The 21,406-nt window shown below is 33.1% G+C and overlaps 1 protein-coding gene across 2 annotated transcripts in view; it reads right to left on the reverse strand.

The window, feature by feature from the left end:
- The window catches only part of LOC128228071 (transient receptor potential-gamma protein-like), an 85,832-nt gene extending 79,107 nt beyond the window's left edge, over positions 1 to 6,725 (reverse strand). For both annotated transcript variants that reach the window (XM_052939157.1, XM_052939156.1), the window contains exon 1: positions 6,318 to 6,725. The gene's annotated coding sequence lies outside the window, so the exon portion shown is untranslated. The remainder of the gene's footprint in view (positions 1 to 6,317) is intronic.
- Between the last annotated feature and the right edge of the window lie 14,681 nt (positions 6,726 to 21,406).

Consider the following 21,406-nt stretch of genomic DNA (forward strand, 5'->3'; position numbering starts at 1 on the left):
GTGATGAATAGACAAAGGCTTCTAAAGTTATTGATTGGACAAGACCAATTTTAGGTTATTTCTATAATTGAAGGGCAATAACTCTCTATTGATTAAACTGATATTGCTTGTAAGTGAACTTGTACAAGATATTATGCCTATACAAATTTTGACCAAACTATAAAACGATGATTGGACAAAGGCTTCTAAAGTTATGTACTGGAGGTTGCCTGACCGCCTGCTTCAGGTATTACTAAAGTACATCCTATTCTATGCAGGCATTTAAAAATAAATATATTGAACGTTTTTGAAGAATCAGTGTAAATTGTAAGCAGTTCTGCACACTTTAGTGAAATTAGCACTTTGCAAAAGCAAACAACCAGAATGTAAGAGCCAAACGGTTGTGCAAATTATGCTGCATGATTACATGGAGAACCCTCACGTTAAATGATTTAGGATGTTGGACAATTCTGTTCCCATTATGGAGGTTTATATGTCATTTAAAAATCAACCTAAAGTGTCAAACTTGCTTGACTGTAGACATATATAGGTAAAGAATGTAAAAAGTAGCTTGAAAATGCATAATACTTACACTTTGTATTCAATTATCAATCAAAGTATAAAATGACATACCGTAAATGTTTTATTAGACGTGCAAGTCTTCATGGACGCACAGGGGATGATGTCTTTTTGTGGGTCTTATTTATGATTCTGCGACTTAAGCAATGCTTTACCTTAAACCCCCAACCAGGGGAGGATCCAGGATTCGACATTAGGAGGGCCATACCTTAAGGGCGTACCCTTTTTACTTGCGCCGCTCCCTCAGAATCAAAATTTATTTGGTTGAATGTGTTGGCAGGGGGGTTTTAGTGGTCCTCCCCCAAGAACATTTTAACAATTTCTAGTTCGAAATGGTGCAATTTGGTCATATTTTATTACTTTTCTTCTGCTATATTGAAATAAAAAGTAAACTTGACTATATATTTAAGTTTTTCATGGTATTTTTAACATGCTTCACATCTAAGATCCCTTTTTTTCAAATAGTGAAATCACCATAAAGTATTTTGCCTAAAAACTTTTTATATAGCTTCTGCATGAGTGATAGTTTGTTCATCTGGTAAACATGCCTATAAATCTCCCTTCCAGGTCAGGGATGTTTGCTGCTTTAAATCTAAGATTTAAAACAAATGAAATGCAAATTGTTCCCTTAAAAAGCGTAACATCTGCACCATTTGTTTAAAGTGCACTAGTCCAAATAATAATACGCTGACGGATTTTTTTTTACGATTTTTGATATGGCAAATCCTTCACGACGTTAGGGATTGGAAGAATCCCGTATAACTTGTCTTTTACTTTATACTAATAGAACACATACTCTGAGGCTGCTAACACCTTATAGTATACCTTATCTTATAACTTAAGTTACACACCGACTAAGTTGATTTTCTCATTCCTGTGCTCAAAGATGTGTATTGATATAATGAAACTATATTTGTGATAATTATAATGAAACTATATGTGTTCACTGAAATTTTATCGATTTACACACAAGGTGGTGTATAAAGCTATGCTGAAGCAGATACTGATTGCTGATTGGTCAGTCACACTTTTCAACTCTGTTTACCATCTTGGTGATGGGTATTTATGACAAGCAAAGTCAGTATTTGATATTTATGACTCTATACTAGACTGAGGACTTCAGGAAGTTTGCTGAATGGGGAAAAAATGCACACTGATCTAGAAAAGACCCAGCCTGACGCGTCTTATAGGACATTTATGGTACATAAACAAACAGGCTTCATGCTTTTTGCATAATCAGGAAGTCCAATGACAACTAAACATTACGGAAACAAATGAAGAATGTTTTCCATGTCAGACTCTAAATACAGTAATGATGCTTTATGGTGTTGTTGAGACAATTATTACTCTCTCTGAGTGTAACTGAAAATTTACAACATAAAATGCTCACCAAACAGTTTTTCTGATACTAGATACTCATACAGGTTTCAGGGAAAAAAAACTGTCTAAATTTGTCAGTATTGTCACAAAAAGTTCATTCTTTCCAAATTTGAAAAATGAGTTTTAAAGGAGACTTTAGGACAGAGGTCTTCAATCATCCCTAAGCAAAGGTATTCAATGACATGAAGGAAACAGAAATTCAATGACATGAAGGGAATGGGAATTATGTAGGAAACAGGGAGTCAATGACATGTAGGAAACAGGTACTCAATGACATGTAGGAAATGGGTCTTATGTAGGAAACAGGGATTCAATGATATGTAGGAAACAGGAATTCAATAACATAAAGGAACAGGTACTCAATAACATGTAGGGAAGGGGAATTATGTAGGAAACAGGGATTCAATGACATGAAGGGGAGAGGTACTCAATGACATGTACGGAACAGGTTCTCAATGACATGTAGGGGACAGGTATTAAATGGCATGTAGGGAAACAGGTACTCAATGTCATGGAGGAAACAGAAACTCAATGAAATTGAGGCCACAGGTATTCAATGACATGAAGGCGAGAGGTATTCAATGACATGTAGGCAAGAGGTATTCAATGACATGTAGGCGAGATGTATTCAATGACATGTAGGTAACAGGCTTCAATCACATGTAGGAAACAGGTACTCAATGACATGGAGGAAACAGGTACTCAATGAAATTGAGGACACAAGAATTCAATGACATGAAGGCGAGAGGTATTCAATGACATTAAGGTAACAGGCTTCAATCACATGGAGGAAACAGGTACTCAATGAAATTGAGGACACAAGTATTCAATGACATGAAGGCGAGAGGTATTCAATGACATGTAGGCGAGAGGTATTCAATGACATGTAGGTAACAGGCTTCAATCACATGTAGGAAACAGGTACTCAATGACATGGAGGAAACAGGTACTCAATGACATGTAGGGAAACAGGTACTCAATGACATGTAGGAAAACAAGTACTCAATGACATGGAGGAAAACAAGTACTCAATGACATGGAGGATACAGGTACTCAATAGCATGTAGGAAAACAGGTACTCAATGACATGGAGGATACAGGTACTTAATGGCATGTAGGAAAACAGGTACTCAATGACATGTAGGAAAACAGGTACTCAATGACATGGAGGATACAGGTACTCAATGGCATGTAGGGAAACAGGTATTCAATGACATGTAGGGAAACAGGTACTCAATGGCATGTAGGGAAACAGGTACTCAATGACATTAAGGGGCAGGTACTCAATGACATGAAGGGGCAGGTACTCAATGACATGAAGGGGACAGATATTCAATGGCATGAATGGGGACAGGTATTCAATGACATGAAGGGGCAGGTACTCAATGGCATAAAAGGGACAGGTTTTCAATGGCATGGAGGAAACAGGTACTCAATGACATGAAGGGGCAGGTACTCAATGGCATAAAGGGGACAGGTATTCAATGGCACGAAGGGGACAGATATAAATACAGTTTTTATTCAAATGTTTAGTTACATCCATGCCCAGGACAGAATTGTTCACCAAAATATAGGATATGTTCATTATATGTCCTTTAAGGGCACAGGTTCAAGTTTTTGCATAGCTCCTCTGCCGACAAAAACGTTAAGGCATTGTAACATTACCTCCTTTTTTTCTTCTTAAAATGAACAAACTAAAAAATGGTATCTGTACATTCAAAATGAACTCTGAAGTTCTTGGTAGTACCTCATTTGACCCACATGGTACACCATAAAAAATAAGCACAAAACAATAAATAAATATACAAAGACATTTATGACATATACACAGCTAAACACATACAGCATTACAAGGGGCAACTGCCCATTACTGTCTCTATAAAAAATCAAACTGTTCTTGGACTAAATATCAGATGGTGAAATGGTCCTATTTACAGGACAGAATTTATGTCTTCGAAGTATATGGGTTTTTTCTCTCCCAACATGTTTTCAAGCAATTTTAATAAATATTTACATGTCAGTGTATATTGAGATGATGGCGATTTTTTCAAATGATCAGAGTCAGCGTATTTTAGAAGAGCTCGACTTCACAGAATAATATCATTGTTCAATTATTTCTAATCTCTTTAAAATCATATTTATAATGGGGAAATCAACAACACTTAACTATATTACCCCAATAAAATGCATTTTTTTAACGTCAGCACCTGCATTTAGTGTTCCAGAAGCACATTTAAAAAATCTGTTGTTAGCATTGACATGTGTCACATTCAACACATTTCATTGGTTTTTATCTCTGATAAGCATTTGGGCTGTCGATTAAATTGAACCAATGTCAATATTAATCTCTCAGACATTCTGCCAATGCCCTAAGAGCTGTTTACATTATCAGAGAATTGTTTATTTTTCTGAAACATTTTTGAGCCATTTGATAAAGATTGATTGAAGAAATCAAACAAAAGCTGTCCTGTTATTTTCCAGCTCTATGATTTAGTTGGTTTCAAAGATTTTCCTTCCTGGTTGGTATTTTTCAGAACATATTTCATATTCTGTCTGGAAACAAATTGGTGAATGTCAACAATTTTTTTTATCTCTTTACTGGTTTAGTGACATACATGTATTATAGTGCTTTACTATGCCATTATCATATTTAAAGATATTTAATACAGAAGAAATCACTTACTTAATTCCATATCTTATTGCATCGATGACATATGTAATGCCTTTGACAATTCTAGAAGTAAACGAGAAATCCAGCTTGTCTAAGAATGCCAAACGAATTAAGTATAATAAGAATAACCATCAGAACAGTTATTTTTGTGTTACATCTTAAATTCCTACATGTGAATATAAGTATTTTATACAATTATATTGAACACATTGTAGTCAAAACTGGGCATTCTAATAAAATAACCGAACAGCTAGATCAACAGTCTAACTAGAAGATGAATAGGCAGCGCTGCCTAGGCCAAAATAAAAATCAGTTTGGTTAGGGTTACATCCTTTTCAAAAACAGGTAAGGTAGATATAGGCTTTTAAATTTATTTTACTATTGTATCAGGCTTTACATAAGAATGTTATTGTCATCATTGGAGAATGGTGTTAAAGTAATCTTCTGTATAAAGATGTAAAGGTTTTTAACTACATATTAAAACACACACTTATATACATATATATTTTTTTATTATATTCTATTCAATTATATATAACCAAATGTTTTTTATGCTGGCCCTACAAATCATGGAATGGCCAGCAATCTGCTGATTGATAGTTTACAGTATGTTCACCTTTCCGGCTGCTCCAGGACATTTTAGAAATATCAGTGTAAACATATCATATCTCATAGATCATTATAGCCAATCTGTTACATGTAACACCCAACGGGGATAGTTTATTTGCCTTGTTTCATAACAGATTGTAGACATAAGTTGAAATTACCTATAATAGTGCAGTATTTGCGTTATTATTTTTCAGACAGCAGTTAACCCTTTACTTCTTGCCAAACCAAGCCATATTAGGCCTGCCAGCATAAAGCTTATCAGTACATATATTACATGGGTGTAAAATTACATGGCCATGAAGTAAAGGAATTTATGTTAAAAAAAATCTTTACAGGAATTGAAACAAATCTGCTGGTTGCCCTATGTTTTTTACAGATTTTTGAAGGTGCCAAAGATCCTTTAAAGAAACCATTCCTGGTTTGTAGTTTTAACACTTTCTCAGGTTTATTTTCTAATCATCTACAGTATCGTAAACAGACTCATACATCAAAATCTTCACAATTTTGTTATATTTCAAACATTTCTTTTTTATTCCAATTTTCTCAAAACTCACTATTTACATCCTGAGAATTCGTATGATTTTGATGTCTCTGATTTGAAATAGTTTCCTGAAAGTTTTAGCTGTAAATTAAACATACTGGTCAGACAATTTTTAAATATTATTTCGACTTTATTCAGCAGTCTTATTTCTTACACTTATATATTATATAATATATAAATATATATGTTCTTTATTTCCTCTGATCTCATATATCAAATAACATAATAAAATGCATGTGCTTTCATACAAAAGAAAAATTCTATGTCATGATGAATGCATATGAAATAAACTAATGATATGATCAGAGTATACATTTTCAAATGGAAAGACAATACAATATGGCAAAATAAATGTATTATAATATCTTTATGTCAAAAAAAGAGAAGAAAATGCATTTACGACAGAGCATGAATGTTACTTTGTCAAGATTAATGTATGTGCAAATATATAATGACTTAAAAAGGTTTTCCAACATGATTACAAATGAAGAGAGGAGAAAAAAGAATGTCTGTGATATCTACTAAAGATGTAATTATATCAGTTATAATTTCACTCACCAGTATTAATATAAGTCCACAGCTAGGATATTGAAGATAGAAGTTTCAGGAAACTTACAGAAAAAACATGTTTGTCTATATTGACAGGTAATAACTGTTTTACTATGTAATCAACGAATTCATTTCACAGATATTTAACCCACAACTACTGTTTTAAATAATCAATCACTTCCATTGACAAACTGTGGATGGAACTGCTTGCGGCAAAATGAACTGTTGCCATGATCTGTGAAAAGAGAAAATCACATTTTTCCCTAGAGACAGTTAGGGTGATATCTGGCAACCCCGATTTCTCCTTTCTGTAAATCACTATGGACCACCATAACCACCACGATTCTTGCACTCTGATTTACCCAGAAGTAATAGCCCAGGATGATTTTATCAAATTATTATTAATAATCAATTGATGTTAATACTGAATAGCTCACATATCCGTTCAGTATTGGCTCTAGAGGGTTACAAAATTATCCAATGATGCTTTAACTTTACAGCTCCATGCACTGTGAGTTCAATGTGAATGGAAGACATTAACTCCATAGATTTCATATTTCCCAGCTAAAAGATCTCTACAGATTACCATCAATACTAAATCATAAACTATAAGTGGACAAAATTTAAATCTGAATGTTTTATGATGAAATTCAACTGCACTGCCTTGATGATGATAATGATGATGCTGCTGATGATGCTGCTGATGCTGATGCTGATGATGATGCTGATGATGATGATGATGATGATGATGATGATGATGATGATGATGATGATGATGATGATGATGATGATGATGATGAAGATGATGATGATGATGATGATGATGATGATGATGATGATGATGATGATGATGATGATGATGATGATGATGATGACGACGACGATGATGATGATGATGAAATGGTTTTTGCATACTGGTTAGACAAACTTAAACCTTCCAGCAACATCAGTTACTATAACAACAGTGCTGGTTATGGAGCTGGTCCGGAGCGGATACCATGACAGTATGGTGCTAAATCCACCTACAGATTGTCTTTAAAGAAAAAACATTGCCTTTCTTAACATCTGGGTCCTTATTCACTAAAACATCCTGAGTCTGAGTTTGAGACAGGCTAAAAATATTAAATAAAAATTGTTGTAAAAATGCTATATTAGATCAAAGGCAAAAAAGAGCAAGTAATCTGTTCTACATTCAGACACATATCTTTTATTAACATTTTATTATGGATATTTTGAAACATTTAAGAGTTCATTCTTCGAAACCTGAGTCTTAAACTCAGACTCAACACTATAGACCCTGATCCCCAATGAGATCAGTGAGCTGGCTTTTAACTCAAAACAGGAGATGAGTAAGAGAAGAAGCAATGAAAAGGGCGCTAATAAACAGAATAATACTGAACACCTATAATTCCACAAATTAATATGTTCACTGCGTGAAGTGTCAGCTATTTGGAATGGAAAACGATTTAAGAACTTTTGAAAGTCCGGCCTTCTGAAACCTATAATGTCTTCCTTAAACAATTTCTATACAATTTCTTCCAGTAGAAGAAAAGTAATTTTTATAATAATATTTTATTGTTTGAAATATCTCAAAGTTAAATGGGGTAAAGATTTTCAACAATTGATCCAAGAGTTAAAGTTCTTGCACAGTTTAGAATTTAACATATTTATAACCAGTGTTATTTTGTTGAAGTACAAAGGGAGATAACTTTGCCAAAAAGTGTCAGAGACTTTAAATTTCTGTGCGAATTACAAGTACACACCAATTTAAAAAACAAAACAAAAAAACACATTTGTGATTGACTTTGCAATTATGAGACCAAGACTTTTAATTATTTCACTGTTCAACATTTCACATTGCCATTTATTTATGTCCCTAGTTTTAATTAATACCTTTAAACAGTTTTGGAGATATGCCCTGGGGAACTCATTTAACTATGTCAGCATTTGACATACAGACATAGGTCCTGCTAGTGATACATTGTCTTCCTAACAAGTTATATTAAAATCTACAATGCATGGCAAATTTATACAGCTTCGACAAGCAAAATTATGACATATTGTGAAAAATGACCTTTAAGTGTGACCATTCACCGACAGACAAGGGTCTTGCACGCAACACACTGTCCTGTCATGTTCATTATGTGTAAAGTTATTTAAACTTAATGCCTGACCATGTTACAGCCTTGACACTATGTATATATATATATTGTTGATGCCATAGTGCCGCTCACACCCCACACCAACCCACTGCCCTATCATTTACCCGACTCTAATAATCTTATGAAAACCTGGAAAGTTACCTTTGGAAAACCTGGGTTTAAATAAGACCTGGAAAGTTACCTTTGGAAAACCTGGGTTTAAATAAGCTCAGAAACACCAGGTTAAATGTTTTACACATTGGAAAAACCTGGTTTAAGTTACATTGGGAAAACCTGGTTAAAAGTTAACTTAATTGAAATACCCCGTTACACATCAAACGTTACACATCAAACATGTTACAGTTTTGCAATATTTCTACACTTCCACCTGTTTTCCAACACATTGAAACAGTAAAAAATATAAATTGTTATTAAAATGCCAACCAAACAATAAATAAGGTACATTTTACTACATTTTTAGGCCAAAAAAAAAAAAATGTCTGTTTCCTGTAACCCGACCGACCATAATTTTTTACCGCCGACCGCAATTTTTTTATGCCCCAAAATTTGAAAAGTCAGATTTTTAGCGATCTCTGGCCTATGATGACAACAATAATTTAAATATTTTGGTAGTGTACGAATCGTTGCATAGTTACAAACGTTTCCGGTTTGACATTTTGAAACAATGGCAAAAACCTTAGTGGCTGTTTTGACGCACAGGAATCGTAAATGACCGGAAATCAACGCATCATCCATTTGTAATATGCATCAGTTTTGACACGGGATATTTTGGTGTGAGAGTCGGTATCATCTGAAAGGAGCCTCAATGCATGATCTGAATGTTTGTTTAACCCGCAAGAGCAATTTACACCCGAAGTGACAAGTGATTATCGATCTGGAATCTGATCGGTAACCTTGTCAATTAGCAGCACTCAAACTCAATGACGTAATATTAACTCCGCTCATTATGCAAATTAACGGATACCTTCCGCTTTTTCGCTAAGTGCAATGGTTTTGAAAAACAACAATGCTAGGATATATTTTGTTCATTTATTTTAAGTGTTTTTTATTATATCTCCAGTTAATTAAAAAATATTCTTATAAGTTTTTAATGAGTTAACAGAAAAATAAACATTTTTCAAACCACATGGTCTAAAAAGCGCGGAAAACAGGTGCACGCTAACTTCCTGTCAATTTTAATGAAAGTGAAAGGAGAAATACGTAGATCGTTGTCAGTGTTATAGTTTAGTTCTATCACGGACCTGGTTTATAGGTCTGTGGTTCTATAACAAAACTGTTATGGTTTTGCCATTTATGAAAAATACGATGTTGCAATACTGGCAATAGTAACGTTAAATGTTTTTGTTTACTTCCGGAAAAAAAGATAAACCTGAAAGTGAAAGTTAAAGTAAGAAAGATGTCGTTGCAACTAAACAATCGCTGGTGCATATTGGAATTTGACGAGGATGCACTGGATTACATAACGAAGATGCATTAACTAAATAATATGTTCGTCAGAGTCAGAACATATTTTTTCCAAGTTTTGACTCTGGGAATGTTTTAACCACTGTAGTCCAGTCAAGTCCAGAAAAGGAAAAAACAACAAGGTATTCTATTGAAAGTTACATTGATTATTTTTCATCGTGCTTGAGATTTTTACAAAATGAACAGTGGATCTAATACAGCAGATCTTTTTAAAACACTGAAAATTGTTAAAAAAAATAAGTTGTGGAAACTATTTAAGGTACTGTACGTGTACTAGTTTTGCTGTTTTACTGTTTAAAAAAGAAAATGGTATTACTTTTTTATTAGTCAGTCTAAGCTTTTTTGATACTGATTCTAGCCTATTTAAACATATTCCAGTCCAATCTGTTATTTTACACTGTTCGCTGTCGAGTCAGCAGGTAAGGTTTAAGTGTCCAAGCAGTGAACAGCGTAGACCATGGGTCTACACTGGTCCCAAAGATCTGTACAATTCTGACAGCCTCTAAGAGTTAAATGGTTTAGTCATTGATTCTAGTCATTTATCAATCAAAGTTTTGATTTACATATGTTTTGTGGAGATTCTTGCCTGTTCTTGTTGTGACAGCATTTTATTTTATAATAGTTGTCATGTACATTTAATTGTAATACAACTTGATATTATTACACCGTCTATCTTAAAATAGTCTGTGCAATAATATCATGTTTTATTATTAGAAAATGTATGCATTTTGAAAGTTTTGTTTAAAACATTTGCCAAAAATAAATTGTCTAAATGTTCTTTGATTCACTCTTTCACTGGGTTATATTTGCAAAGTGTAAATATGAACTGCTTCCCTGGTGAACATACTGACAATGCTCAAAATTGCACATAATGTTGCCACCGCTGAGAGTCGAACCCATGGCTTGCCCTTCAACAGGATGCATTCTACAACTGAAATACATGTACCATGGCTAAAAATAACTGATAAAAAATGCTGTTTCTTTGTCAAGCTTCACCTATATATAGATGTGAAAAAATCACTTAGTCTTGATTTATTACAATGATGATGTATTTTATGATTTGATGGCTGTCAAGCTAGCAGTTTTAGCCTATAAGTGGCAGAAAGATTGAATCTATATAACACACTGAATTCTTATTAAAATAATTCACCTGAAATAAACTTGAATATTGGATCATTCTGACATTTAAAAAAAAAAAAAAAAAAAAAAAAAAAAAAAAAAAAAAAAATCCCTACCTACCGACCCATCTTGTTTTCAGCATGTTACAGGAAACAGACATATTTTTTTTTTAGGCCTTAGTATTTTATTTTAAAATAGCGTATAATGATGTCAATCTGCTCCATGCAATACTTAAAAAATTGTTCCTACAAGTTTTCTACACTTTAAGTTAGACTGACATTACAGTCAATTTTTTATATGACTGCGGTTTTGAATAAATCATTTAAATATTCAGAAAACAAGAATCATATTGCAATAGTAATGAAAATGCATATTTTGTTTCAATATGATTTGAAGAAATTCACAGGTAGGCCTTGTAGCTATGGCAACACTGACTAGACCTATCACAGAAATCATAAATGTCCCCAGACGCCACCTGGACACAGAAATGGTTACATGACATGTTTGGGTATTAACAAAAAAAAAATGCAGAGCACTGGTGCATTATAAAACTGACCAACAATCTGCCATTGTTTGTCAGCTCTACACAATATATTTCAGAACACTTTTTTTCTAGGTCAAGGGCCATAACTCTTTCTAAGATTTTTTTCTAAATAAAGGGTCATAACTCTTTAAAATAAGATGAAGTAAAATATGACATGACGTGATGTGACATTATATAAGATGTTATATGATATGATTTGTTGTTTTGTGACTTGACATACACAACTCATATTTATTGACACAATATCTATAAAAAAAAGTGTGTCCCCGCAGGGTGGGGACTTTACCTGGGATTGGCTGGACCGAAAGTAAAAGTTCCCGCTATTCCCCAGACCTGGGGGGCTGTGGTAACGATTGACTGGTGCATTAAACATTTTACATTGATTTTCCAGACAACCCACGCGTAATGCTGCACCGATAGGGAAAACTTATATGATGCTGAACACACCTGAGACAGACTTTTTTTTTTATAACATGTCATTGAAACTTCACAAATGTTATCTGGATTATAGATCAGTATATATATATATATATATATATATATATATATATATATATATATATATATATATATATATATATATATAAAATGTTTGTATCAAGTAAATCAGTGGTGATAATCAGGACCAGACAGTGAAGTCTGAGCATAATAAAATGATTTAAAACAATTCCAAGCAAGCCTGAATGGCAAACATATATTAAGACATGCCCACAGTGGACAATATGTTGTATAAGTGACATTTACCCCATCTATTTTAATATTGAGATCATGTGTACTAAAACATCAGAGATATGTTTGTTTATTCTTGTAAAAGATGGCTTGAAGCAGGAAAAATACGAGCCAGGTCAGTAAACAGGATTTAATTTGATCCAGAAATTTCCTCTCCCTAATGTAATTAAATAGCCTACACTGATTTCTATTGTCAATAAATACACTTTTCTTGCAGTTGTTCAGGGAGAACTGTTATTTTCAAGCAATACTAAATGTACCATTTTGGAGTCTTACATTCTTAAAATCTTCTGTTCAAATAAACAGGAGCACGTAAGTCGGAGCAAACACCATCTGTTTTATTATCAAATGATCAAGGGACGTAACCAATTCAATATTAAAACCAGAGTGATGGGCCATGCTTACATCATGCAATTTAACATGCTACACGTTTAAATATATAATAATATATTTCATGACAATATTTTGATTTGTTGTGACCACACTGGAAAACAACTATGATTATAACCAAGGGTTTAACAATGTTGTTGGTTCAAATATTATTTTTCTAAAATTTCTATAGATTTTATATTACTAAAAAATTTAAATTAGAGCAATTATCTACTTTTTAAAGGGACTATAATTGGCACCAAACAAAGTTTTTTTTTCTGTAACGAATCTCAGGACAATTATTTAATAAAATGTTTTCTTTCATGCTTTTCGATGAAATATGGTGTTTAATCATTGAAATAACAACAATAAAATATCAACTTGATATTTCACTGCAAAATAAGGAGTGAAAATATCAACTTTCAGAACTACTTTTAAAATCCTTTGTCGTAAGTTCCCCTTGATCAAAACAGAACACTTCACTTTGAACCAGACAATTTTGGCAAAAAAATGTTTAAAATTTAAAAAAATGTTTCAAACGTTTTCTTCATTTTGAAGCTGATCAAATTTTCGAACATTTGCTTTCATACCAAACAAATTACAGACGAAAACAACTGTTCGAACAAAAATAGAATTTATATCATCGTTCAAATGTGTTTTGAACTGTGTGTCATTGGAAAATTCATACAACAACTTACAGATAATCTGATATTTTTTTTACCCAAGCCACGCCTCAAAATTTGTCAACAAACTAGCGTGGCATTCACTCTTTACCTTGAAAACAAACCTGTTTACAAGCGAAACAGACTGGTCTCTGACAGTAAGATGATTGAATATCCATGTGTCATGAAAAGCAGTCTAAAACTAAGAAAAATGTTTAAGATTCAATGAATAACCGCATTTGTTTTGCTAACACATTTGACCTTTCAAATTTTCATTCATGAAATGACGGTGTAGTAATTTGATTATGTATTCATGCCTCGCTTAAGATAAAAGTGTTTTCGTTATTTTTTGGAAAATATTTGCACTTATAAAACTTCATTGATTTGTTCAAAAAAGCTTTTTATTAAAAAAACAGCTAATAATAAACTATAAGAATAAATAGCAGAGAACTTTTTCTCAACAAACCGGATATAGAAAAGATGACAATTTTGCGTGAGAGGTGCCCAATGGGTGCGTGAGAGGTGCCATTTGTTTTATGATTTCAGTGTAAGATAGTATTTAATTTCACTCATGCTCATAGAAAAACTTTATTATCACTCGTGGCTACGCCACTATTTACTCTTTGATATCATAATTGTAAAAATAAATACCAAAATGCAAAAAAAAAAATTAAGTTGGAGACCCGGTTCGAACCGGTGTCGCCAAAATTGCAGTCCAGTGTTGTATCCACTGTGCTACATTGCTTACTCTAAACCATTGGAATATTTAAGCTATATACCTAACTTGGTAATATCACGTGATAACATCGTCTAGCAAAACACGCATAAGAATGAATTCTACTAGGTATACATACCTAGTAAACTTATTTAATGATAAAAAATAAATTAATTGTAAACTACGTGGTACTTCAGTTAGCTAGTTTCAATACATTGTACACATCGATACCATATTTTTGTCAGTTTTTAACAATATTCTTTTTTTTCGCTATTTCATCATACTGTGTATAGCCCCTTTAATATGTTCAGATTTAGGGAAGGGATGTTTGTTCTGATTAAGACCTTTAAGACATTTGTTGCAAGACAATTGTCAAAAGTTTTGAATGCAACATAAATGTCTTTCCTTTCTACGGATTTTCATAAGTAAGAAACACTTTTATATTAGTCCATAGGAAGGAGACAAAAATATCTTTCCCTGCAATGACTGTGAAGAACACATTCATTTGTTTTTCATGTGACATCTGGGTTAGGAGAAATTCAATTTCCTTGACCGGGTTTGATTAATTTATCTATATGTGATTCTAAGATAATAATAAATTGAACAGGCCAAATCCTCATGTAGAATGCCATTTATCACCACAAAGAAATCGTGATTGAAAAGCCAGTAATCTAAGAATTGGTTCAAAAGAAAATTTCCCTCAGAAAATTTCCAACAGCCTCTGATCAGAGACGAAATTACATTGGCTTTGTATTTTGCTTCAACACTGAAAATGGCCCATTAAGAAGCCATACAGAAGGTCTATTTGAAACACTGCATGTGGCTGTACATGGGAACTCATTAACTGCAGAACCTAAAAGACACTTGAGTACAAGTTTTAATATGCACAACAGTGTTCTGTTTCATTTTACATAATACACATGATTGAGGTTTGAGAAAAAGTATCAAATGTAAAGTAGATTAATATGATGTGTTTGCTATATATTATTCAGATCATGTGATAATAAAAGGCATGCAGAAGATTTAGCTGATCAGAGTCAGCAGAGTAGAAGAGATAGAAGAAAAGGAGGTTTTATTCCTTTTACATGCAGGTTGTAAATCACCAAGCCTCCAACTTTCACCATCATACCCAATTGTTAGTCATTGAGTGCCAGGGAAGGGAGCAGCTTTTGCATTTTTGGGGCATGCTGTGTTGAAACCAAGACCTCCTAAACCAAAAGTAAGCCCTCTACCACGGAGCTCACTGCCTAAGATGGCAAAACACTGAATAACTAACTTTTATTCTAGCCTTTATAGACAACTACAACCAACTTATTAATCAATGCATTTCCGTCTTGAACTATATAGCATCGCTTAAACTATAAAAAGGGTGTTGATATGACAGTACTGCCTTCCATCTATTCGAATCATAGGGCTTAATTTGACAGAGACTGATGGCCAATGCTCACATTTGTATATGTTTTAAGACTTTAAATACAATTTTGGTAAAAGTCAGTGTCATGAACCTTCCTTAAGGTTTTTGAATATTGGCCAACCAAAAACATTGGCCAACCATGTTATAAAAATTGATGAACCTGTCTTGTAGGAGGTGTTATTTCAAGGTTCTTCTTAGAACATAATTAGGGCCATAATTTGCATAAAATCATGCAAGTGCTACACAACTTGCTCCATTTAGTAGGTATGTTGACCTGATTTCTGCTACAATCAAAAAACATTTTGACTGGTTGTTTTAATGTCACTTGAATGCAAAAGTTTTACCATTAAGAAAAAAATGCCTCAATGCGCTTTTTATGCAAGGTAGAGTTGTCTAACTTCATTTTTTTAATAAGTTTAATATTCATATTAATTGGTTGAAAATGCATCCTTACCATTTCTGCACAATACAAAAGATTCAATAAATATGTGCTTACATATATATGAATGTCCATAAGCACTTCCAAATCTGTTTACTGATAAAAAAGTTATGCTATCATTTAAGACTTTGTCTTTAATATTTTGTTATTGAAACTGCACAAATGTTATATTGATTTTTGTTCAATATATAAAACAAGATGGCCAAGATGGCTCTAAATCTCTCACCAGAGTTACAGTTTTAAATCTTTGTTTTAATAAGAATTAATAAGTAAATTGGTTTATGGAAATGCAACTAGGGATTAACTATGTGAAGTCTTGTCAAATGTTGTAGTGATTAAGGTCATATAAGCAGTACATTGATTATTTATTTCAGACACATATTCCAAATTTCATTGTTGTAGCTTCAAAATAAAGAAAGAATGTAAAAAGGTTACATTCAAGGTCGTCCAAGCACAACATTGATAATTGTTTTCAAAACTGTACAAATGGTCAAAATCTAATTGCTGAAATTTCAAAAATAAAAAAGTTGGTCAAAAAGGTCATAGTCAAGGTCATCCAATGTCAACATTGATATTTGTTTTCAAAACTGTACACATGGCTCAAATTTCATTGCTGTAGCTTTAAAGAAAAATGTAGTACAAATAGTATGGGGCAAGCTTTGACCCCAGGGGCATAATTTGAACAAACTTGGTAGAGGGCCATCATATGATGCTACATAACAAATATCAAAGGTCTGGGCATGTGGTTTGAGACTTGTTTTTAAAAGATTTCTTTTAATAAGTCTATAGGAAACTTGTGAACCCCAGGGTGTGTCCAGTTTTGTCCCAATGTGCATAATTTGAACAAAATTGGTGGAGGACCACTGTATGATGCTACATACAAAATATCAATGGTTTGGGCCTAGCAGTTTCAGACAAGAAGTTTTTTCTTATATGAATCTATAGGAAACTTGCGACCCCTGGAGCGCGCCAGTTTTGACCCCACAATTTTGTAAAATTTGAAATTTTTTGATAGAAGACAACTTCTACAAAATATCAAAGGTCCGGGCCTAGCAGTTTCAGACAAGAAGTATTTTCTATGTAAATATGTAAGAAACCTCGAGGACTCCGAGGGCAGGTTGACCCAAGGGATATACTTTGAAAAATCATAGAAGAGGACTACAAGACAATGTAACACACCAAATATCTAAGCTTTCGACCTCATGGTATTTGCCAATAATATTATTTTAAGTTATATATATATTAAGTTTTTCCTTTCAGTTGCCCTTAAAACCAGAGTTTGCATGGAATTAATTTCATTTAACATTTTTTAAAAAGGCACCATCCAAGGAATATCCCAGTGAAGTTTCATCAAATTGTCCTAGAGGAGATGTTGTTTGAAGCAATTATTACCAATCGGACAGTGGGCGATTGGAAACTTATTGTTTGTACCAAGTTAATCAATGATGATAATCAGGACCAGTCAGTGATGTCTGAGCAATATACAATCATTTAAAACAATTCCAAGCAAGCCTGAATGGCAAACATATATAGACATCCCCACAGTGGACAATATGTTGCATAGGTTCCATTAACCCCATCTATTTTAACATTGACATCATGTGTACAAAACATCAGAGATATCTTTGTTTATTCTGGTAAAAGATTGCTTCAAGCAGGAAAATAAGAGTCTGTTTTGTAATTAAACAAGCCTTAATTTAGTCTAGAAATTTCCCCTCCCTAAGGTGATTAAATAGCCTACACTGATTTCTATTGTCAATTAATACACTGTTCTTGCAATTGTTCAGGTAGAACTGTTATTTCCAAACAATGCTAAATGTACCAATTTGGAATCTGAAATTCTAAAAATCATCTTTCAAACAAACAGGAGCAGGCATGTTGGTGCCAACACCATCTGTTTTATTTATCAGTTAAAAAGGGGCATAACCAAGTTATTGTTTAAACCTGAGTGGTGGTTCATTCTTATACTAATTTAACATGCTACCCAATATAACATAATTGTTACATTTCATGTCAATATTTTTACTGGTTTCTGAGAAATGCCTAAACTTGATACCAAATTGCCTGGGTATAAATAGAACACATTACAACTTTGTGGAGAAAGTAGTTGAGCCAACATAGAAACCAGATATTTTTTGGTTCAGACCAATTTTCTATTGATACTTTATTACTTCTCAAATAAAGGTACTTGTCCACATTTTTTTAAAATATTTAGAAAGGAATGTATGTTTTTGTTATAGACCTTTCAAATAAACAAGGTCTGAAACATTTATTTCAATACATGTCAACAGATTTGAATGCAACATATATATATATGTATTTCCTTCAATACTAGATTTTCATATTTTTCATATAACTCCATGCAGAAGAGCCAATCATATTTTTCTTTGCAATGACTGTGAAGAACACATCCATTTGTTTCTCATGTGACAATCTTTGTCAGGAGAAATTCAATTTCCTTGACTGGTATTCATTTTCTATATGTGATTCTAAGATAATTATAAATTGAAAAGGCCAAAGCCCCTTGTACCAAGTCATTTATTTCCACAAGGAAATCATGATTGAAAAGCCAGTTATCAAAGAATTGGTTCAAAGAAAATTTCTGCAGAAAATATCCTATTGCCCCAGATCAAGAGAAGATAGTTATGGCTGGCTTTATATTTTACTTCAAACTGAACAATTTTGGCCCATTTAACATACCATAAAAATGCCAAACAGAAGGTCTACTTGTAACACTGCAAGTGGCTGGCAGTTCATGGGAACTCATTAACCGCAATACCTAAGATACTTTAATACAAGTTTTAATTGGCAAAAAGTGTTCTATTTCATTTTACATAATATGAACAATCAATTGTGGTCTGAGAAAAAACAACATGAACTAGTATCAAATATAAACAAGAGGGCCATGATGGCCATATGTTAAATTGCTTGCACACTGAAAAAACTTAAAGTATAGATACACAAACAACAAACAGTGTACCATCACATAAAATCAATAAACTGCCTTAAGCTCTAAAAATCAAATATCAGAACACATTCAGCACCTTCAACTAATATTATGGCTTCTTCCATGTAGGACAACATCACCTTCCTTCAAATGTTAAGAATCTAATTTTCTTTATGTAAGGCACATATGCACATTATGTATCCACACAGAAAATAAGATTGTAACTTAGAATAATCTACATGAAGTTCTATGGAAAAGTCTAATTATTAAATTTATCATTAAGTAAAAATTAGATTTATTCTAAAGAATAAAGTGTATAATAATAATTTGAATCTATGAACCTAAAAGAAGAACAATAATTACCTTAGAAGTGACTATGTTGAAGACTTACTAAAATTTTAAATCTATTCCCTTGTTACTAAAAATAGAAAGTAGTGGAATCTCCAACAAAAAGGGAGACCATATAGCAAGACTTGCTGCCCTTGCTTCAAGAGTAAACTTTACATAACTATTAGATTTTAACAAAATGTATTTATAATGAACTTGTAACCCACAGGATGAGGCCAGTTTCTCCAGGGGTTTAATTTGAATAAACATGGTAGATACAATGTTACACATCAAATATTTAAGCACTAGGCCTCATAGTATTTGCAAAAAAAAAAGTTTTGTAATTTTTCCTTTAGGTTGCGATGGCAACCCGAGTTCTGCATGGAATTCATTTCTATGATCAATTTTGAAAAAGCACCAACCAAGGATCATTCCTATGAAGATTTATTTGAATTGTCCAAGGGGTTTAGGAGAAGATGATGATTATAACCAATTGTTGACACTTTTCCTTTGGGTTGCCATGGCAACCAGAATTCTGCATGAAATTAATTTTTTTGAACAATTTTGAAAAAGCACCAACCAAGGATCATTCCTATGAAGTTTCATTAAAATTGTCCAAAGGGTTTATGAGAAGATGATGATTATAACCAATTGTTGACGCTTTTCCTTTAGGTTGCCATGGCAACCAGTGTTCTGCATGGAATTTATTTCTTTGAACAATTTTGAAAAAGCACCAACCAAGGATCATTCCTATGAAGTTTCATTAAAATTGTCCAAGGGGCTTAGGAGAAGATAATGATTATACCCAATTTTTGACGTTTTCCTATAGGTTGCCATGGCAACCAGAGTTCTGCATGGAATCAATTTCTTTGAACAATTTTGAAAAAGCACCAACCAAGGATCATTCCTATGAAGTTTCTTCAAAATTGTCCAAGCGGTTAAGGAGAAGAAGATGAGTATAACCAATTGTTGACGCTGAACGCCGGACGACAGACGCCGGACATAGACTGATCACAATAGTAGGTTGGATGGTTGAGTACCATTGTATCAAGTCTTAATGCAATACCTCATGACATTGTAGTTGCTGAGATATTAACCTATGTGTGCTTGCACGCAAAACCTTAACCAGAATTTCTAAGTCAAATAATAATTATAAAAGGCAATTATTTGCATTAAATGCAAACTAGAGTTATCTTACTTGGTTAATTAAGTAGGTTGGATGGTTGAGTACCATTGTATCAAGTCTTAATGCAATACCTCATGACATTGTAGTTGCTGAGATATTAACCTATGTGTCCTTGTGCGCAAAACCTTAACCAAGGTGTGACGCCAATGCCGACGCCAAGGCCGACGCTTGGGTGAGTAGTATAGCTCTCCTTATTCTTTGAATAGTCGAGCTAAAAATGTGGGTTATATGTTGCATGCCACTATGACCCCATCCATTTTAACATTGAGATCATATGTGCAATAAAATCAGAGAGCTGTTGGTTTATTCTGGTAAAAGATGGCTTTCAGCAGAGAGTAAGAGCTGGTCTTTAAACAAGACTTAATTTGATCTAGGAATTTTCTCTCCCTAATGTGATTAGATAGTCTTCACCGATTTATAATGTCTTTAAATGCACCTTTTGTGCAATTGTTCAAGGAGAACTATTATTTTCAAGAAATACTAAATGTACCGTTTTAGAGTCTCAAATTCTAAAACTCATCTGTTCAAATATACAGGAGGAGGCAAGTGGGAGCCAACACCATCTGTTTTATTTTCTGATAATAAAGGGGCGTAACAGATGGAATATTAAAAGCAGAATGATGGGCCATGCTTACACCCAGCAATTTGACATGTTACACATTTAAATTTATAATAGTATTTTTCATGACAATATTTTCAATTAGTTGTGGCCACACATGGAAAACAGTTTCTATGACACCAAGGGTTTCACATTTTTGTTGGTTTCTAACTCAATATTTCTTATTTCTTAAATTAACGCAATTGTCCACTTTTAAGTATGTTTTTAACAGATCTAGGAAAGGGATGTTTGTTTGGTTTTAGACCTTTATAATTTATACATTTCAAGACATGTAAACAGTTTTGAAATCAACATAATTAAATGTCTTTCATTTCTACAGTTTCATAAGTAATAAACACTTTTATATTAGTCCATAAGAAAAGATAATTATATATTTCTCTGCAATGGCTGTGAAGAACACAT

The sequence above is a fragment of the Mya arenaria genome, chromosome 3, assembly GCF_026914265.1.
Source record: "Mya arenaria isolate MELC-2E11 chromosome 3, ASM2691426v1".
Classification (NCBI taxonomy): domain Eukaryota; kingdom Metazoa; phylum Mollusca; class Bivalvia; order Myida; family Myidae; genus Mya; species Mya arenaria.